General features: G+C 43.7%; 1 protein-coding gene across 1 annotated transcript in view; it reads right to left on the bottom strand.

Moving 5' to 3' along the window:
- The window catches only part of PAG1 (phosphoprotein membrane anchor with glycosphingolipid microdomains 1), a 142,903-nt gene that overhangs the window by 82,857 nt on the left and 41,977 nt on the right, over window positions 1–18,069 (bottom strand). The window contains exon 2 of the mRNA XM_030215908.1: window positions 13,314–13,365. The gene's annotated coding sequence lies outside the window, so the exon portion shown is untranslated. The remainder of the gene's footprint in view (window positions 1–13,313; window positions 13,366–18,069) is intronic.

The following is an 18,069-nucleotide window of genomic DNA, read 5'->3' on the forward strand; positions in this document are numbered from 1 at the left end:
GACGGATATACCGTACAACTCAAGGGTGGGAACAGTATTGAAACATTGGTTTAAATATGGAAATGTATATGCTCCAGGGGCGTATCTGCGTGGGGCCACAGGGGCCTGGGCCCTCGCAGATTTCACCCTGGACCCCCCTACCGCCGTTAACCCTCCCCCGCCTACCGCCAACCCTTTCCCCGCCTACCGCGGTCACCTACCCCCGAGGTCCGCTCCTGCCGGTTTTTTAAAATATTACTTCAGCTGGCGGGGGACCCCAACCCCCGCCAGCCCAGCCGAGGTCTTTAACTTCTTCATCCTCGTGCTGTTAAAGCTGCAATGCATCCTTCCAGTTGGACGGAGTTTGACGTCACAGCACGTTGATGTCCTGCACGTACAACGTGCTGCAATGTCAAACTCCGTCCAACTGGAAGGATGCATTGCAGCTTTAACAGCACGAGGATGAAGAAGTTAAAGTCCTCGGCTGGGCTGGGGGGGGGTTGGGGTCCCCCGCCAGCTGAAGTAATATTTTAAAAAACCAGTAGGAGCGGACCTCGGGGGTAGGTGACCGCGGTAGGCGGGGAAAGGGTTGGCGGTAGGCGGGGGAGGGTTAACGGCGGCCGGGGGGGGGGTTATAATGTGCTCCCTCACTCTAGCCCCTGCCCCCCCTACCGCCGAACCTCAGATACGCCCCTGATATGCTCAGCAACCCAAGTGATGTAGGAACGCATGCACTGACTATGTTGCACATACTCACATCTCCCTACTGGTTCATATTTACTTGTATAGCCCCATGCTTCGCGGTACAGTGGCAAAGACGCCATCTCTGTGGTTAAATAAGAACATTCCAGTATTGAGCAAATGTCTTCACGGCTAGATTCTATACATGGTGCCAAAAAAATCAGCGCCGAAAAAAGCGCTACTCTATAATCCACATTTAAAGTTAGGTACAGTTTATAGCATAGCGCTTATGCCGGGGAATTGCGCCTAACTTTAGGTGCAGCCATGTGCACCAACTGAAACGTGGTGCAAATGTACACGTCTACATTAGGAGTATATCCCTGTTATTCTATAATGATGCACGTTAATTTTAGAAATGTCGCGTTATGCCCATGACCTTCCCATTTCCCAGGTCGTGTGTAAATTTTAGGTGCTGATCCCTCGCCTAAAGTTACATGCATAAATGCTATTTAAATCTAATTCATACCAACTATTGCTTGTTAAAAAGCCAATTAGACACTAATTAGCTCGTTATTCAATTAAATTGCATGTGCAAATTGGGCATGCAACCAAGTTTGCTAGCACAATTTTTGGCGACTTTTAAAGTATTAGGAGGTCAGTGTATCCCGGAAGGGGAATTTGTGTTGAGTTTAGCATCCCCTAATCCTTTTGAAAACTGATTCCTATATAGTGCCTTTGGAAATCCACTCAGAATCAAATTATCTTGATTTTAGAAAGCAATTCAAGGCTTGGTTTTACACTCAGATGTCTGCAAGAATCCTCAGCTACTAGGTTATTCCATTGTTCAGTGAATCTAGTGGGTTTTTTTTTATTATTAATTACTTTCTGAATAGACATAATCATCCTTTAAGAAGCCCACTGGCACTATGAATGAGGGGTTTATTGAATACTTTGGGGGAATCGATATTTAACTGGCTCTTTAAAAAAATAGTGGTTACATTAGGTTAGTGCATCATATTTTATTACGTATTTTAAGTTGTGTTTTGTTTCATTCTTTTTAAAATCGCCATGGTATTCTCAAAATGATTAGGCAGGAGATCAAAATAGCTAAGGGGCCCTTTTACTAAAGCAGTGGCATAGCTACGTGGGGCCAGGGGGCCTGGGCCCCCGTAGATTTGGCCCTGGACCCCTCTGCCGACGACCCTCTCGACCCCACCTTCCGCCGCCAACCCGCTGTCGCTGTCGCCTGCCTTTGCTGGCGGGGGACCCCAACCCCCGCCAGCCGAGGTCCTCTTCTTCCTGCAAAAGGCTTCCTTCTGTTTCTGACATCCTGCACGTACAACGTGCAGGACATCAGAAACAGAAGGTAGGCGACGGTGGGTTGGTGGCGGGAGGGGGGGTCAAGAGGGTCATCGGCAGGGGTGGGCTTATTTTCTAAATTGATCGTCGGCCATTTCCCGACATAAATCGGGAGATGGCCGGCGATCTCTCAAAAGCGGCAAAATCGGTATAATCGAAAGCGGCTTTTTTGACAGCATCGCCGCTTTCCCGTTGCCTCGCCGGCGAAAGTTCAAGGGGGCGTGTTGGCGGCGTAGCAAAAGCTGGGCATGGATGGGCATGGGTGTGACTACCAGATGGCCGGCTTTCGCGAATAATAGAAAAAAAAGCGGCGTTAAGCAGTATTTCGCCGGGTTTACTTGGTCCTTTTATTTTCACGACCAAGCCTCAAAAAGGTGCCCCAACTGACCAGATGACCAACGGAGGAAATGGGGGATGACCTCCCCGTAGTCCCCCAGTGGTCACCAACCCCTCCCACACTAAAAAAATAAAAACCATTTTTGGCAGCCTGTATGCCAGCCTCAAATGTCATACCCAGCTCCCTGACAGCAGTATGCAAGTCCCTGGAGCAGTTTTTAATGGGTACAGTGCACTTCAGGCAGGCAGACCCAGGTCCACCCCCCCCCCCCTACCTGTTACACTTGTGGTGGTAAATGTTAAGCCCTCCAAACCCCCCCAAAACCCACTGTACCCACATGTAGGTGCCCCCTTCACCCATAAGGGCTATGGTAATGGTGTAGAGTTGTGGGGAGTGGGTTTGGGGGGGATTTGAGCATTTTTTTGTATTTTAAAAAATTTTTTAGAAGTGCCCCCTAGGGTGCCCGGTTGGTGTCCTGGCATGTCAGGGGGACCAGTGCACTACAAATGCTGACTCCTCCCACGACCAAATGCCTTGGATTTCACCGGTTTTGAGATGGCCGGCATTTTTTTCCATTATCTCTGAAAAACAAAACCAGCGATCTCAAACCCGGCGAACTCTGGCATTTGGCCGGGCTAAACCGTATTATCGGAAAAAATGATGGCTGGCCATCTTTTTCGATAATACGGTTCCAGCCAGCTGTTGTGCCGCCGCCAAAATAGATTGCCAACGTTCGATTATGCCCCTCCACGTCTACTTCTATTCACTTAGGGCTCATTAAAACATACATTTTGACCAGGGGTGTTGAAACCTTTGCACAGAACTTTACATAGCGGTCACTGCAGAAAACTACTGCGGGTAAAGCATGAAATTAACAAAGGCGCAACGTGTGCATTAGAAGGCAAACAATGCAGAAATGGGTTCAGTGCCTGAATTAACTCCCATGACAGATATCAGCACACATCCTACTAAAATGTATACAATGAAGGTTATTAATTAAACTGCTGCAATGCAGAATTGTTTCGGTTGGAGCAAAACGTGAACAACCCCAGGATATTTGCTGCCATATTTGAGACAAAGAAAAAGGGTAAGGAGAGCACCCTGACTCAAAACTCTTGCCCCAACATAGCTTCCTGCATTGGTCCCCTTTCCTTGGTAGACTAATATCCTCCTCCTTCTCTCCTGAACTGAATTATCTGACACCTCCCCCAACCCACGACATAAAACCAAAAAGCCCTGGTAGTTTAATGGCTCCCCTTCCTCCCACCAACTCAACCTCCCTGTCCCCTTATAAAAAAAAAATCTTGGTGTCTAGCAACACACCCAGACCCCCTTCAAGCCCCTCAGACACCTCCCCAAGGGCATACTTTCAAGAGGCAGGAGGGATGCCCACTCGCGCCTGCCTCAGCATAGCCATCTTGGAAAATAGCAGTGCATTGTGGGACTCATCATGTTGGATCATATGTTTTCCTACATTAGCACACAACTGTGGAACGCACTACCAAAAGCCTTGAAAACTATGTACGATCACCTAAACTTCTGGAAAACACTAAAAACTAACTTGTTTAAAAAGGCATACCCTGCGAATCCAACATAAATGCCTGATATCTGCAACACAACAAAACTAAAGTACGTAATGGACATAACACAACTCTTCCGTTATATGATGCCCTAATGTGGCTGTGCCACACAAACTTTATCTTACCACAACATCACTTTGTATTTGTTCACACCGGAGTCTGCAAACGCCTCTCCGGTACTATGTAAGCCACATTGAGCCTACAACTAGGTGGGAAAATGTGGGATACAAATGTAACAAATAAATAAATAAATAAATAAATAAATAAATAAGGGCAGAGGCAGGAGTGAGTGGGCATTGCTCCTGTCTCTTGAAGGTATGCCCAGGGAGGGGGGTCCGGGGACCCAGGAAGTGGATTGAGTGATGAGGGTACCACTAGACACCAGAGAATTTCTTTCAATGGCAAGAAGGATCACATCAAAGGGTAGGGTCAGGGGTCACTAGACTACCAAGGCTTTTTGATTACATATCAGGAGGTGTAGGGAGGGGGATCAGATCAGATTGGTTGGTTTGGTGGGGAGGGAGGGGGCTACTAGACTACCAGGGTATTTTTTTGGTTTTATGTCAGGTAGGGTCAAATTGATTTGGTTCAGTTTAGGAGGGAGGGAGAAGGGTCACTAGACTACCAGGGGAAAGGGGTCAATGCCGACTCAGTAACTTATTTTGGTTTTAAAATGCTCCACTTCCTTTCAGTGCAATCGGCGATTACTGCTTATGCTGTGACAGGAAGGAGGCCATTCTACAACAAGCTGCAGATTACTGCTGCAATTTCAATGTGACAGCAATCCACAAGCTCATAGATCATTTCCTTCTGGCGGCAATTTTTAACAGAAAACTCAAGTTAGACGCCTTGCGGTCAGCGGTTCTAATGCACAGATTTCTGCATCAGACACTTCGGCTCTTCTTCTTCTGATGGGCATCTAAAATTTGTGGTCAAAATACGTCACAATGGCCATCAGTGCCCAGGGCCATTTCTGATTATCTGCAGCAAAGTTCTGCATTGGAAGTTCTAGGCACAAACCTCTTTCTTTTTAAATAATTTTCTAAAATGACAAATCCAAAAAAAAAATGCTTAAGGAAATCCCATTCCTTTCCTCCTTATTCCTTGGTATGGCGGGGATAGTGAACTGCAATTGCCTCTAAGACAATAATTCATTTACCACCAGCATTATCTGCATTAAGTGCTAATCTAGCCCAGAGCCCAGTATTCTCCTAGGAATGGAACTTTCCTACCTAATGAAATAAAACATTAGCAAATGAATGACAAACCCTGTGAACACCCAGAATAATCAAGGGCTTTAAGGACAGTTAGTAAACAGCTTTTTATCACATGGCTTTGTAAGAAAGTAAGGGCAGCAATTCAGGTCACAACCTGAAGGAATAAATCCATTACTACTACTACTACTTAACATTTCTAGAGCGCTACTAGGGTTACGCAGCGCTGTACAATTTAACAAAGAGAGACAGTCCCTGCTCAAAGAGCTTACAATCTAATACCGGTTAATTTGTTAAATGTTTTTCAAAACATTGTAATACTAGCTTTGCCAGCACAAATTACAAGACAGCATAACTATATATGGCAAAGGCATTCAAAATCAAAGGCTCTATGAATTTTGTATATATGCTGACGAAGAAGGGCAACCTTCGAAAGCTAATCAAGAAATGTATTAAGTTATGCCCAATAAAAAAGGTATCATCTTATTTTCTTTTCCATGTTTTATTTTGTTTGATTTCTATTGATAACCTTTAAGAGTGGACTAACACGGCTACCACACCTCTGTATATATGCTCCAATGCAACAAATGTGAAGACAGATGCTATACTGGAGAAACAAGCCAGAACTTGAGGACACATATCAATCTTCCTAGAAATAACAACTATTACAGGGGAAAAAAAATCTAAAAAGATTGACAGCTCAGTAGTGGAGCAATAATCAGATCCAAGGGGTCCTTTTACTAAGAAGCGTAGGCGTCTACGTGCACCCGTGACCCAATTTGGAACTACTGCCCGGCTATCCCATAGCCCAGGCAGTAATTTCATTTTTTACGCGCGTCAACTATGTGCACTGGACATTTTCCAGCGCACAGCGCTAACTGGGCGGTAATCAGCAGTGTACATGCGCTGATGATTACTGCCTGGTTAATGCGTAAGACTTTACTGCTATGTCAGTGGGTGGCGGTAAGGTCTCAGGCCCAAAATCCACGTGTCAATTTTTACTTTGCCGCACGTACATTTTCGGGCCAAAAAAAGGCCTTTTTTGCAGGTGTGCTGAAAAATGGACTTGCATGTATCCAATACACATCTTCTACATCAGCACAGGCCATTTTTCTGCAAACTTATTTATTTACATTTTTGTTCACACCTTTTTCAGTAGTAGCTCAAGGTGAGTTACATTCAGGTACTCTGGATATTTCTCTGCCCCAGGAGGGCTCACAATCTAAGGTTGTATCTGAGGCAATGAAGGGTTAAGTGACTTGCCCAAGATCACAAGGAGCAGCAGTGGGATTTGAACTGGCCAGTTCTGGATGGCAAGACCAGTGTTGTTAACCACTAGGCCACTCCTCCACTTAGTAAAAGAACCCCCAAACGCAAGCACTAGAGGCGATTAGCGCTCAACTAGAATCCACATTAGTGAGTGCAGAATGCTTAGAGACTCTACTGCAGGAGATGTGTGTGCCAAAGACTAGCACAAATAGTATGTTACTGTAGTCAAATGGATGTTAATTAGGTCCCTCCCAATGCTCAGAAAACAGCGCAAAAAACAAAGCCGTCTTACTGCTGAAAAAATAATATTAGGGTGTTTGAAGAGAGGGCTTGTCATGATTCTCTTTTAAAATCTGCCGGTTTTTATATAATTTGGAAGCAGAAGGAAGCCCGTGCAAGCCCTTAAGCGCTGGTAGTGTGAAACAAATGTGTGCGAGTCCGAGCAAAACCAAAAGTGGAAGAACGCACTGACACCTATTTCCTGCATTTAAATATAAGCCTTCCAAATAAAAAAAAAATTTGAAACGTTTATATTTAGAGACACAGAAAACGTGAATATAGTAACATAGTAGATGATGGCAGAAAAAGACCTGCACGATCCATCCATCCACGTGAGGGGGCACATTTTAGCCCCGTGCAGAAAAAGACCTGCAAAATGTGCCCCCTTATCTCGGGCTCTGGACCCCCCTCCCGCCGAAGTCTGGCTACACCATTGTGTGCTTCATTTTCCGGTTTGTCAGGCGCATGCACCAGGGGCGTAGCTACATGGGGCCATGGGGGAAATGGACCCCCGTAGATTTGGCCCTGGCCCCCTCCTGCCGCCAACCCAACCCCTGCCAGCTGAAGTCCTCTTCTCCGGCGTGGCTGCGTTGCTGATCTGCAAGGGCAGGCTTCTGTTTCTGTGAGTCTGACGTCCTGCATGCGCTGGAAAAGAGGACTTTGGCTGGCTGGGGCTGGGGACCCCCGCCAGCAAAGATACCAGACGGCGGCGGCGGGGGAGGTTTGGCGGCGGCGGGAAGAGAGGGTCAAAAGGGTTGACGGTGGGGGGGGTCAAAGGTGGTGGTGGCGGTGGGGAGGTCAAAATGGCACCGGGGGGGGGGGGGGGGTTAAAATGGCAGGGGGGGTTGGTGGCACCGGGGGGAGGCTAAAATGTGCCCCCTCACCTCGGGCTCTGGACCCACCTCCCGCCGAAGTCTGGCTACGCCCCTGGCATGCACACAGAAGCAGGGCTTACTGTGAAGCTCTTATGCGCCCTTAAGGACCTTACAGTAAAGGTGTTTAAATGAGCTTTCAGGAGCTACCAGAAGAGAAAACAGAAAACATTTCAAATGAAAATGATCAAACACTTTGACACAACAGACATTGGCTTTCTCACCTATTATCAAAAACAGGGCCTTTGACCTGTAAAGTGTTACTGTCTTATCACCTCAACTCCTTTCACTAAGCTTCAACAACATTGAGATAGCCTAAAACCTGGTTCAGTTTGTACTATTTAACCCTTTGTTTCTCCACTGACTTGATGAATAGAGGGTAATTCTCCAAAGCTTGTTAAAGTCACATTAAGTTGCTGAAATAAAAAGGGATCACTTGCAAAGTAAGCTGTAAGCAGAGAAAAGATATATCCAACTGCATGAACAATAAAAGGAAAGGAAGTAGAGGGCTATTAATAGAAAAAATTACTATTTATTATGATAGGACGTGGAAATAAGGGTCATCAACCAAACTATGATATCTTTTTAATGTATCTTTATGCCAGTGTTCAAGAGTTACCGTCTCTTTATAATGACACAACAATAACATTAATGAGCACCCTTTCTTTCCTATTTGATGCATATAAGCACACAACTGATTTAAGTTCATATTTCACCATTCAGCATGTTCTCGGGGACACACAAAATGTTTTGGATGAAACCTGAACCTAAGAGAAGGCTGAAGATTGGGCTTTGAACAATCACACTTGATTTATATTTCTCTCTCTTGGGGATAAGTGACTTGCCGGGATCAAAAAGAGTGCTGTGAGATTTGAACCAGGGTTCCCCTGGGCTCATAGCCTGAACAATCATCTATTCATTCTGTCATAAAATTCCAGCTTTCTAATTAGTAGTTAATGATGATAATTTTTGGCAAGTAAAGACCAACATGGAGCACAGAAGCGCATGTACCACACATAAGTACATAAGTATTGCCATACTGGGACAGACCAAAGGTCCATCAAGCCTAGCATCCTGTTTCCAACAGTGGCCAATCCAGGTTACAAGTATCTGGCAAGATCCTAAAACAGGACAATACATTTTACGCTGCTTATCCTAGAAATATGCAGTGGATTTTCTCCAAATCCATCTTAATAATAGCTAATGGACTTTTTCTTAGGAAGCTATCCAAACCTTTTTAAAACCCCGCTAAGCTAACTGCTTTTACTAAATTCTCTGGCAACGAATTCCAGAGTGAATGTTGAGTGATGAAATATTTTCTCTGATTCGTTTTAAATTTACTACTTTGTAGCTTAATTGTGTGCCCCCTAGTCCTTTTTTATTTTGGAAAGAGTAAACAAGCAAGCAATTCACGTCTACCTATTCCAATCCATTCATTATTTTATAGACCTCTATCATATCTCCCCTCAGCCATCTTTTCTCCAAGCTGAAGAGCCCTAGCTGCTTTAGCCTTTCCTCATAGGGAAGTCGTCCCATCCCCTTTATCATTTTCGTCGCCCTTCTCTGCACCTTTTCTAATTTCACTATATCTTTTTTGACCAGAATTGCATACAATATTTGAGGTGTGGTCACACCATGGAGCGATACAAAGGCATTATAACGTCCTCATTTTTGTTTTCCACTCCTTTCCTAATAATACCTAACATTTTATTTGCTTTCTTAGCCGCTGCACACTGAGCAGAAGGTTTCAACGTATCATCAATGACGAAGCCTAGATCCCTTTCCTAGTCAGTGACTCCTAATGTGGAACCTTGCATTACATAGCTATAGTTTAGGCTCCTCTTTCCCACATGCTTCACTTTGCACTTTCTCACATTAAACATCATCTACCATTTGGATGCCCAGTTTCCCAATCTCGTAAGGTTCTCTTGTAATTTTTCACAATCCTCTCACGATTTAACAACTTTGTGTCAGCAAATTTAATTAGCTCACTAGTTACTGCCATCTCTAGATCATTTATAAATATGTTAAAAAGCAGCGGTCCCTGGGGAACCACACTATCTACCTTCTCCATTGAGAATATTGACCATTTAACCCTACTCTCTGCTTTACATCTTTTAACCAGTTCTTAATGCACAACAGAACACTACCTCCCATCCCATGACCCTCCAATTTCCCCTTAGATACAACATGGGAGAAAAAAACCTGCAGTAGATGTGGCCTGAAGTATAAAAGGTCAGGAGGAGAAGAGTCAAGGTTTGCAGAGGGATCCTCTGCATAATGAGTGAAGAGAATTAATGTTAAATATGTATGCACAATTTGAGATGTTTCTCTCTCTCTTCCCCCTCCCTTTGGAAGGATGCTAATGTTGCACTAGGCGCAGTGGGCTAACCCCTCAGAACCAGATATTCAAAGAGACTTATCAATACATTGGTCACCACTATATAGATAAATCCCAGATTTGTGCATTTTGAGCTGCAATATGAGGTACAGTCTATAAAGGTTGTCTAAAGTTAGGCATCAAACATATGAGCACCAAGGGCTTGGTTCTATATTTGGCACAGAAAAAATCAGTACAGATGGAAAATGCGCCTATGCGTGTTCTATAAACCACACCTAAAGTTAGGCATGGGTTACAGAACACGTGTAGCACCGTCCACGTGACTAAAATTTAGGTACAGCCGTTTACATCAGTGAAAAGCAGGTGTAAATGCTCATGCCTAACTTTAGACGCAGAAAGGGTTATTCTATAACACTGCGTGTAAACTTTAGGAACGCCTATGACCCACCCAAGCTCCTCCCATGGCCACGCCTACTTTTGAAATCCATGCAGTAGAATTTACGCTCGTAAATTCTAATTATCGGCATTGATTGGCTTGTTAACCAATTGAGTCGTGCGTGCAAATCAGAATACGCCCAGATTTGAGTGCACATAGAATTTGCAGGTAAGTGTGAATTCTATAATAAGAACAGTCGTACTAGGTCAGACCAATGGTCCATTTAGCCCAGTATCCTGCTTCCAACAGTGGCCAATACAGGTCATATGTTCCTGGTAGAAACCCAAATAGTAGCAAGATTCAATGCTACCAATCCCAGGGCAAGCAGTGGCTTCCCCCATGTCTGTCTCAACAGCAGACATAGTAACATAGTAACAAAGTAGATGACGGCAGAAAAAGACCTGCATGGTCCATCCAGTCTGCCCAACAAGATAAACTCATATGTGCTACTTTTTGTGTATACCTTACTTTGATTTGTACCTGTCCTTTTCAGGGCACAGACTGTGTAAGTCTGCCCAGCACTATCCCCGCCTCCCAACCACCAGCCCCGCTTCCCACCACCGGTTCTGGCACAGACCGTATAAGTCTGCCCAGCGCTATCCCCGCCTCCCGCCACCGGCTCTGCCACCCAATCTCGGCTAAGCTCCTTAGGATCCATTCCTTCTGAACAGGATTCCTTTATGTTTAACCCACGTGTGCTTGAATTCTGTTACTATGGACTTTTCCTCCAGGAACTTGTCCAACCCTTTTTTAAACCTAGATCCACTAACCTCCGGCAAAGAGTTCCAGAGCTTAACTATTCTTTGAGTGAAAAAATATTTCCTCCTATTTGTTTTAAAAGTATTTCCATGTCATTTCACTGAGTGTCTCCTGGTCTGTTGTGTGCCAAAGTGGTGTAATAGAATACTAGGGCAAGTCTATTGAATGTCTGGTGTAAATGGTCACACCTAACTGTGGGTAGTTAGGCGTCTAATTCCTAGTATTCTATAACCTGCATGCGTAACTCCTAGGCACGCCCATGCCCCTACCAGGTCGATGCCCCATTGTAGTTGTGTGTTATGGAAATTGTGTGCCCAGTTTATAGATTACTTACTGTTTTATAAATTTCCATGCAACTTTGCGCTCAAGCATAAATTTGGGCACCCAACTTTATAGAGTTAGGGGGTATACAGGTAGTGCCACTTTAAACTCTTACAGACTATCCGGGATGTAGTGAAGGCAGAGTTTGTACACGCTGCCTAATTTTATAGATACCCAGTGACATTTAGCTAATCCCCATATAACTATGCAATTTAATTTAGGACAGCAAAAACAAAGTCCTAAATCAAACCCCCATCTTTGTACAGAGAACAGCTGGGGTCTGAGGCAAATATGTAGTGGGGGCCCTCAAAGTTCACCATAGCAGGCTGTATCTTGTTCAGTTTTAGGTACGTTTGGGTCCACCTATAGAATGGGGACCTAGGACAATTGCCCTGTTTGTTCCCTCTAGCACTGGCCCTGAGCTGAATATTGCCGCTATCTGAGAGCTGGAAGTGGTCAGTGGTCTGTAAATATTTATTTACTGGGATTTATTAACCGCCTTTATGAGGAGATTCACCCAAGATGGTGTACTGCAGGTACAGTTTAACATAAAACTTGCAATTTTGTTAACAGTATAACAATAGTAAAATGACCAAATATAAACATAAAAACAATCAATTAATTGAAACCTATTAATAGGATTAACATGAAGCAGCATCAGCACTGTACAATAAATGTCAGTACACAGTTCAAAACTGTGTGAAAATTTGGGCACATACCCAATTTGCACACACAAGTTAATTGACAAATAAGCCAATTAGCACTAATTGATGCTAATTGGTATTAATTTAAATTTACATGCACATCTTTAGAAGCACGAATCTGAAAAGGTTGCACAGCCATGGGAGGGGCATTCCTGGAATTTGCGTGCACTGTGCGGAGAGATTCACGTCTAATTTAGGCATGAGAATTTATACCAGATTTCAGTTGATATAAATCCTCATACCCAAAAGTGGGCACAGATTCCACATCAAATGCTATTCTATAAATGGCACCCAAATCTGAGCACAGTCAGTTTATAGAACAGTGCTTAGTTATCAGTGCTGATTTTCTGGCACCATATACAGAATTTAGTCCTAGTGGCCACTGACTATTTTTTGAATGTTGCAGCCACTGGCTCAACGATGACCTGTTAGGACTTTACCTTAAGCTTCATAGCAAGCACTGCACTCTCTACCTTTATTTATTTATTTTATTTTTCATTTATTTATTTATTTTTTTGTTACATTTGTACCCCGCACTTTCCCACTCATGGCAGGCTCAATGCGGCGGGCAATAGAGGGTTAAGTGACTTGCCCAGAGTCACAAGGAGCTGCCTGTGCCGGGAATCGAACTCAGTTCCTCAGGACCAAAGTCCACCACCCTAACCACTAGGCCACTCCTCCACTTCAGAACTTTTAGTACAGGATTTTGCTCACACCTTTTTCAGTAGTAGTACATTCAGGTACTCTGGATATTTCTCTGAGGGCTCACAATCTAAGTTTGTACCTAAGGCAATGGAGGTTTAAGTGACTTGTCACAAGGAGCAGCAGCAGGATTTGAACCAGCCACCTCTGGATTGCAAGACCAGTGCTCTAACCACTAGGCCACTCCTCCACTCCGCTTTGTTCACTCTTAACTAATGATTGACTTTAAGATTCCCTAGGCTTGCCAGTTTCCTGAATAAATAAATCAGGTGTTAAAAAAGCTTGGTATAAAACTGGTTGGTTGAGTGAGCAGATTTTATTAAAACCTCCAAGAGCTGCACTGACGCTTAACAGATTCTAGTGGAACATGACACCTGTAGAAATGCTGTTTCCACATACAATATTCCTTTTAAACTGTTGGAATATTCTAGTGTTCACACTCTGAAGTCAGTCTGTTATTATGCCACATGTTTTTCCTACCTGGTATCAATGCTGTCGCCAGTATATCATGCAATCCTTGCCACTGAAGAAACTGGAAAAGAACAAAGCACAAGTTAAAATGTTATTGCTTCACTATAGCACATACTAATTCACACATACTGTAAAAGAAAGCGGTAAACTCCTCCTCCCTAAAAAAAAAAAAGACCAAAGTACCCAAAGGTCACAAAGAAATATAGAAAATGATGCCAGATAAAGATCATATGGTCTACCATAACATCTATTATCCCTTTCTTACATGGGGGGAAGGGGTTATTCCTGACTGCCCAGTTGCCCAAGTTTTGGGGATGATGCCTGCTACTTTATTGGCCTATACAGAGTGGTATAAAACACTGTAAACAAAAGAAGACCCACTTTGCAGCCAACAAGAATGTGGAGAAGTCAGCCCGGCCTACAGTAGCTTCTGCCTCCAGCCCATGGAATAACCCTTTAGGACTAGCAGAGCTCCTGTAGTGCTGCATTATGAACTGTGAGTGAGAGCAGCTGGGCTTCAAGGGTCTCTGGTATGTCCTCTGAGCCATTAACAAAGCATGAGGAACCACTCTGTACTATTTTTACCTCTTCAACAGACATACCGGAAATACTTTCAGTGCAGCTCATTTTTTGGAGGCATGTCTTTTTCTGGTATTTTGTCCATATTTCTACACAGGAGTTCTTGTGAGGGACCACTGGTCACTGGTCACTGGTGAAAGTGAGTGTATGCACTGAGGATTTGTGGCTTGAGGAGAGAGAAGGAGTGTGTGAGTGTGTGTGAGAGAGATTTCTGGATGTGATTGAACATTTGTTTTATTTATTTTTATTCATTTCAATTTCTTATACACCCACCTACAAGCCATCAAAGCCGTGTACATTCAGGTACAATAGTTCTTCAATTTTCAACATAACTGGACCCACCTAGTGGAATAACTTACATATTATCTGTGCTTTGAGCCCTCTTACTAAAATTTCACAGCAGGTTTGAAAACCTACTTTTTTGAAAAGTCTTTTGGAAATTTATGGTTACCTACCCAAATTAATTTCGAGAGATGGAGCCAGTGTTAAGTCTATACTGCACAGAATGATAACTCTGCACAGTGTGATAACTCTGTCTGTTCGTTCCCTTTTATATATTATTGGAGTTCCTTTTCCTGTATTTCATAGATATTATTTATATCTGAATTTTAAACCGCACAGATGGTTCCCAATGTGCAGTATAGTCAAGAAATAATAAACATGTACATTCTCCTAACCACAAACACGAAGATTAGGAAATTGCAAAGTGAAATAGTGGTGTCAGCCCAGAAAGGAATAAAGTTGCATGTATAAAAGACGGAGGAAATAGAATACTGATTGGATGATAGAGTTCTTGAGTGGAAGACAGGGAGAAGGGTGAGACCGAGATCCAATCCAAATATACAGTGGTACTGGTAGTGGCTGGGAAAACAGGAGCAAGTAGAGGACCCCAAAAGGAACAGATTGACTGGAAGAAAGACAAGACAGCAGCTTCTCAGAAAGACGGCTACCATTTTTAGGCAGAAGCCGCCAAGGGGAGGAACAAGTGGTGTTCGTTCCTCCCCTACCTAGCCACTGGACAACAAACAAATTTAAGATAGGCCCCAGAAGGCCTATGGATTTGTGGGGAGCAGGATGTCATGGAGAGGGTCATCTATTTTTTAGGGTGAGGACTAGCATACATTAGGGGGAATAGGAGGGTGAATTGGGTCGTGTTGAGGGGAGTACTGCTTTTGTGTAAATTTTAAGGGGCTGCGACATTAGCTTCAGAACTTTTAGTACAGGAACAGTGCTGGGCAGACGTTTACAGTCTGTGCCCTGAGAAAGACAGGGACAAATCAAACTCGGGTATACTTATAAAGTATCACATACCATGTAAAATGAGTTTATCTTGTTGGGCAGACTGGATGGATCGTTCAGATCTTTATCTGCCGTCATTTACTAAGTTACTACATGTTACCTGCCTGCTTAGCTATGCAGGCACTGGAACCCACATAATTCCCGTCTCCTTTCCATTTCCTTCCCAAGAACACCCCATTTCTGCAGAGATTAGAATTGTCTGGTTAGTGCTGATATTCAGTTGCACTGCCCAGTTAAGTGCCACTGAATATTGGCTGCTGGTCTGCTGAGAGTGATTTAATTGGCATGAGCCTTTGCTTCTTTTATGGATCATTATCATAGGCCATAGCAGCTGACTGTGAGAAAATTCCTTGTATGTGTCCAGGGAGGGGTTATTTCCACTGGGCTTTGCACCCCCCCCCCCCCCCCCCCAATAATTTTAAAAAGTTGGCTCCTATGTCATACGCATCAGAAATGCTTAAGGACTGAACGGGATCTGAGCCTTTGAAATACCCAAGAGAGCACTTTACAGAATTACACCTAGACGGAAATATTTTTGGTGCTATATATAGAATCTAGTCCTTTACCTACAGTACCTGCCACTAGTTTGTGGAAGGGCAGCCTGATTGAAAAAGTGTCTTTGTAGTACCAATTGTTTCCACTTTACAATCATAGACCTAATTGTGCTCTGAGGCATAATATCAACACTTCAAAATTTTCTTATATCCTTCCCTCTGAACCTTAGAATAACTTAAGAGTTCTTTTGGCAAACTCTGTTCAGTTTATTTAGACGTTTGCTTCAAATTCACTTCATAGAATTCACATAAACAGCTCAATTCTTCATCCAGATGTTTTTAGATCATCACAACTGGTGGGATTGGACACAGGTGGCCTCTATTTCACTTTAACGGGACTCGTTAAGGCAATTTTTGAAGCACAGTTACTTTGGGTTTGCTATGATGACAAAGGGTGTGCAGACTTATACAGTCAAAACTTTTATGTTTCATATTGTTAATTACTTTTGGAATAATTTCTATAATAGATCTATTCACATCAGTGGCGTAGGTACGTGGGGCCACGGGGGCCTGGGCCCCCTCTAATTTCCTCTGGGCTCCTGCATGCTCAGTTTCACTAAAAGGAGTGTGCAGGATATGAAGGGGAAAAAAGAGCAGGACAGGGAATGCGGCAGCGCTGGAGACTGGTACAGGAGAAGGCTTAAGCTGGCGGGGGTTGGGGACCCACACCAGCCAAGGTATATAAGTACATAAGTATTGCCATACTGGGAAAGACCAAAGGTCCATCAAGCCCAGCATCCTGTTTCCAACAGTGGCCAATCCAGGTCACAAATACCTGGCAAGATCCCCAAAAAGTACAAAACATTTTGTACTGCTTAACCCAGAAATAGTGGATTTTCCCAAGTCCTTTAGGAAGCCGTCCAAACCTTTTTTAAACTCCACTAAGCTAACCGCCTTTACCACATTCTCTGGCAACGAATTCCAGAGTTTAATTACACGTTGAGTGAAGAAATATTTTCTCCGATTCGTTTTAAATTTACTACATTGTAGCTTCATCGCTTGCCCCCTAGTCCTAGTATTTTGGGAAAGCGTAAACAGACACTTCACATATACCCATTCAACGCCACTCATTATTTTATAGACCTCTATCATATCTCCCCTCTGCTGCCTTTTCTCCGAGCTGAAGAGCCCTAGCCACTTTAGCCTTTCCTCATAGGGAAGTCGTCCCATCCCCTTTATCATTTTTGTTGCCCTTCTCTGCACCTTTTCTAATTCCACTATATCTTTTTTGAGATGCGGCGACCAGAATTGAACACAATATTTGAGGTGCGGTCGCACCATGGAACGATAGAAAGGCATTGTAACATCCTCATTTTTGTTTTTCATTCCTTTCCTAATAATACCTAACATTCTATTTGCTTTCTTAGCCGCAGCAGCACACTGAGCAGAAGCTTTCAACGTATCATCAACGACGACACCTAGATCCCTTTCTTGGTCCGTGACTCCTAACGTGGAACCTTGCATGACATAGCTATAATTCGGGTTCCTCTTTCCCACATACATCACTTTGCACTTGTTGACATTAAACGTCATCTGCCATTTAGATGCCCAGTCTCGTAAGGTCCTCTTGTAATTTTTCACAATCCTCCTGCGATTTAACGACTTTGAATAACTTTGTGTCATCAGCAAATTTAATTACCTCACTAGTTACTCCCATCTCTAGGTCATTTATAAATATGTTAAAAAGCAGCGGTCCCAACACAGACCCCTGGGGAACCCCACTAACTACCCTTCTCCATTGAGAATACTGACCCTACTCTCTGTTTTCTATCTTTTAACCAGTTTTTAATCCACAATAGAACACTACTTCCTATCCCATGACTCTCCAATTTCCTCTGGAGTTTTTCATGAGGTACTTTGTCAAACGCCTTCTGAAAATCCAGATACACAATATCAACTGGCTCACCTTTATCCACATGTTTGTTCACCCCTTTAAAGAAATGTAGTAGATTGGTGAGGCAAAATTTCCCTCCACTAAATCCATGTTGACTTTGTCTCACTAATCCATGATTTTGAATATGCTGTGTAATTTTGTTCTTAATAATAGTCTCTACCATTTTGCCCGGCACTGACGTCAGACTCACCGGTCTATAATTTCCCGGATCTCCTCTGGAACCTTTTTAAAAATCGGCATTACATTGGCCACCCTCCAATCTTCCGGTACCACGCTTGATTTTAAGGATAAATTACATATTTATTTGCTGCAGCAGTGGGTGGGGAGAGAGCGGCAGGGCGGGGGAAGTGGCAGAGGGGACAGTGAGGCAGTGGGGGGGCGGCAGACCAAAATTGCCTCCCACCTCGGGCTCTGGCCCCTCCCACCGCGAGGGCTGGCT

This window comes from Microcaecilia unicolor, chromosome 1, assembly GCF_901765095.1.
Source record: "Microcaecilia unicolor chromosome 1, aMicUni1.1, whole genome shotgun sequence".
Taxonomy (NCBI): domain Eukaryota; kingdom Metazoa; phylum Chordata; class Amphibia; order Gymnophiona; family Siphonopidae; genus Microcaecilia; species Microcaecilia unicolor.